The sequence below is a fragment of the Halyomorpha halys genome, unplaced genomic scaffold, assembly GCF_000696795.3.
Source record: "Halyomorpha halys isolate HHAL.00 unplaced genomic scaffold, Hhal_1.1 Scaffold24.1, whole genome shotgun sequence".
NCBI classification, from domain to species: domain Eukaryota; kingdom Metazoa; phylum Arthropoda; class Insecta; order Hemiptera; family Pentatomidae; genus Halyomorpha; species Halyomorpha halys.
The window spans coordinates 671,084-675,254 of record NW_027107648.1 but is presented as its reverse complement, the minus strand read 5'-3'; positions in this window follow the sequence as shown (position 1 = coordinate 675,254).

Here is a 4,171-nt window from a genome sequence, read left to right as displayed (position 1 = left end):
AAGTTTCCAATTAGTTTAAAAAAATAAATTAAATAAAGTTGTGAAATCCACTTTAAAACCTTTCTCAATGACTCCCCGAAAGACAGGATCACTTAGCATACTCCTGATTGTTACAGCTCTACAACAACTTGTGTAATAACAGTCAGATTTATTTCATTGTATGTATTAGGCCTTCTTTTTTATTTCGTATTATATTATTTTTTGTCAATAATAGCATAAAAATCGATAGCTTTGAAAATTTGATTAAGATTCTGTAGTTTAAAATTATGGAGGAGATGGTCAAAAGAAAAGAAAAATAGTTAACAACTATTTATTTTCCGACGTTTCGCCCCAACTTGTAGGGCTTCGTCTGGGCTAATGAGATACAAAAAAAAACTAAGTACATTTTGACATAGTTAGATAATAAGATACAAGGGACGTATAAGTACTCGAATAAAAAAAGGCGGCTGTTTCAAAACATTAAAAAATATAATTTCTCATTTTGAGCTCTGTATCTTTAAAACTACCAACAATATTATAAAACCTAAAAGAGCATCATTTAAAGTAGAGTGAATTTTCTAAAATATGACCACTAATAGAGCTATTTACGTTCTGAGATATAGCTTTTTATAAAGCAACATTTCATAAAAAATATACTGAAAAATCAGTTACATATCGCACTAGTATTTCTAAAGTGACACAACTCAAAAATCGGTGTTTTTGAGTTATGACTATGAAAGAAATTGGTAAATATATCTTTATGAATCATCAAAACTGTATAAACCTAGCTATTCCCCCTCCATAGGCAAGAGTGTCACATTTCCAGAAATGTAAGTTTTAGACTTATGTCACTTTAGAAATACTAGTGCGATATGTTAGTTAATTTATTTTGAGAAATCTATATCTCTGAAACAAGAATAATACGTACAGATGTCTGCTAGCACTCAAATTAATGCCAGTTAAACGTTCTATAGAGTTGTTTGTGACACTTATCTTCGTAGAGGTAGTAGTTTTTATGATATTCACAACATCATAAACTACTTTATAGCTCATTAAACTAGCTTTAATTTGAGTGCTAATAGACATCTGTACGTCAAATGGTTTTTAAGATATAAATTGTTCACAATAAATTCACTAACTACTGATCTTTTAGTACGTCACATACAACATTTTTATGAAATGTTGCTTTTTAAAAAGTTATATCTCGGAAACTATTTAACGTAATTAAATCTTATTAGGGCTCATATTTTAGCAACTTTACTCGTCTTTAAATGACGTTCTCTTAGGTTTTCTAGTGTTGTTCCTACTTTTTAAGATATAGAGCTCCGAATGAAAAATTACTTTTTTTTATCGTTTTGAAACAGCCGCCACTTCGCCAATACTTAACTGGTACCGAAACCCGGGAACATTAGATACCGTATTAATTTTCAGTCTAAAAGAAATTTTTTTTTCATTATTCTCTTTGAATTATGACCAATAACGGATTAGTGAGAAGAGCAGTTCTGAGTCTAGAGAATATGTACCAAAATAACCAACCTCAAGCTGCAGTCAACCAAACTTTAGCAGCTGGCAACCCACCTCCGCAGGAGATTCAACCATTACCAGAAGTCTCTTTAGCGCAATTTCATGCCACGATGTTAGAATGGATTAAGGTCCGTACGGCAACTAGGGCGAAAAAGTCGGAGGATCTACTAGACAGCGAGGATGCAAAAGCACTGAAAGCAGCGGTAGTCTGCCGTCTAAAATGAAAGCCTTCCTATCCTATATCAGATTCAGACAGATGAAGAGACCTCCTGGAAGGTCATCAAAGAAAGATTAAAGAAGGCATTCGGAGGAGGACGGTGGACCCAAGAGGAGGATATATTCATGATGATCAGAGAAGCGAAAAAACCGAGACAGTCTAACAGACAGTATGCCGCAGATCTCCTGGCACGCTATAACAGAATTCAAGATAAACTCAGCGAGATGATGGAGACAATCCAAGTACACGGTAGAATGCAATTCCTATCCATGGTACTGAAGATTCAGTTGGCAAAAGAACTGGGGAAGAAAGAGGAAATGCTGAGAGACCGTTCGTTTGTGCATAGCAAAGGAAAATGGAAGATTAAGATAGGAGGTAAAAACCTACAAATGTCGTCAACAACAGAGGAATGAGGGTGCACAGATTGGGGCAATCAATCCAGCTGAGGACTGGAGACAGCGACTCAAGAGGGAATACCAGGATATTGTTTTTACAGAAGGGGATATCCTCGGAGCGACCGGGAAGAATTGTCCATGAGATCCCACTGAACCAGGAGAGGGTAACATATGTAAAGGAAAGGACATACCCACAGGCACTATGTCACCACATTCGGGAGGAACTCGAAAGTTTAAAACGACAGGGAATTATTATTGATTGTACAACCCCATACAATAGTCCATTATGGGCGGTTAAAAAGAGGAATGGGCCAGGTGAAAATACTGAAAAGTATAGAGTGGTGATAGATTACAGGAAGCTGAACGAGAATACCGACGAAAAGTATCCAATCCCCAGATTTGAAGATATTTTAGACAGGCTGGGCGGGGCGACGGTATTCAGCACACTGGACTTGAAGGCTGGGTATCATCAAATTAAAATGTACCCTAATGATCATATTAGATGGCGTTCACTTTTCAAAGGGGCCACTATGAGTTTACAAGGATGCCGTTTGGCCCCAAAATGCCCCATAACCTTTCTGCGCCCGATGGACGAGTTTCTGAGAGGAATTGACGAATCCGTTTGTCAGGTTTACATGGATGACCTCCTTGTGTTCAGTAAGAACGAGATTGGACACGTGTTCCAGAGAATAAGACATTTTGAGCTCAAATTGTCGGGGGAAAAGTCGGCGCTGGGGCAGGAACAAATAAAATATCTGGGTCACACAATTTCTAAGGAGGGAGTTAAACCAGACCCGGATAAAGTTTCAGCAATCCAGAAAATAGCAGTAGAATAATAATAGAAGGCTCCTGGTTACCTAAACTTTGTTATAAAATAATAATTTAAAAAATTGAAATATCAAAGGTATAAATACAAACATGTAGGAAAATAAAATAGATAACATGGGCTTTGATGACCATTGAGTTTTACGTCCTAAAGCCCTTGCGAATGACCGTTGAGTTTTTCGGAATATATTTATGATTGAAATAGCTTATTATCATTCAATAACCAGCTATTGTCGCAAAAGTATTGATATTACGAACTGTAATCTATTCAAAACAATAATTCATTAGTGCATATTATAATCTTGTACAATTATATCACTTTTGTCATAAATAACTATGTCATTTTTTTCAAATCGTTTGACTATATTTAAATGATCTATTGGCAATTTATCTTCTGACAGATTATTTTTTATTTTAAAAGAAAATTTATTTCCAACTTTATGTTGTGGAATGATGCATATCTTTCAAGATTTCAATAACACGTTTATCTGAGTAAAATGATATTTGTTTGCTATCCTTTCAAAGGTACAAAGTTCTCTCTCTCTTAACAGAAAAAGTGACTTTGAAGAGCCATAAAGAATAAAAAAATTCAAATTTTTTTAAATGGACAAAAACATTCTTCAAAACGGTGTACAAGAGCCACTAACAATAAATAAATAAAAACCTTTTTAGAAATATTAAAAGAAAAAAAAAATTCAAAAAGGTTTACAAAAGCCAATACCAGTGAATAAAAAAAAATTCAAAAAAAGAATAAAAAAACAAATCACTTTGAAAAGCGGCAAATTGAAAAAAAGGCTTCAGTGGTGAATCAATTCACATTAACCGCGGAAAATAAAAATAAAAATAAAACAAGCATAAGAATAAAAATAAAATATGTAAAGTAAAATAAAATAAGAATAAAAACTTTTTTAGAAATACTAAAACAGTCTTCAAAACGGTTCAAAAGAGCTACTAAGAATAAATAAATAAGAAATAACAAAGAAAACGAAAAAAAAAGATTCACAAAAGCCACTACCAATGAATAAATAAAAGATATTAAAAAAAAAAGATAGCAAAATGGACTTTTATTATTATTGGTTTGATCGAGTCTGGCACCCGGGACTGCTTTACAAACTCCGTAAATTCTTACATCCTACATATTTTCTCATCATCCGTTCCTTTCTCACTAATAGATTATTCCAAGTAAACCACAATGGTTCCTATTCATCCCTCTATTTTCAATCCGCTGGTG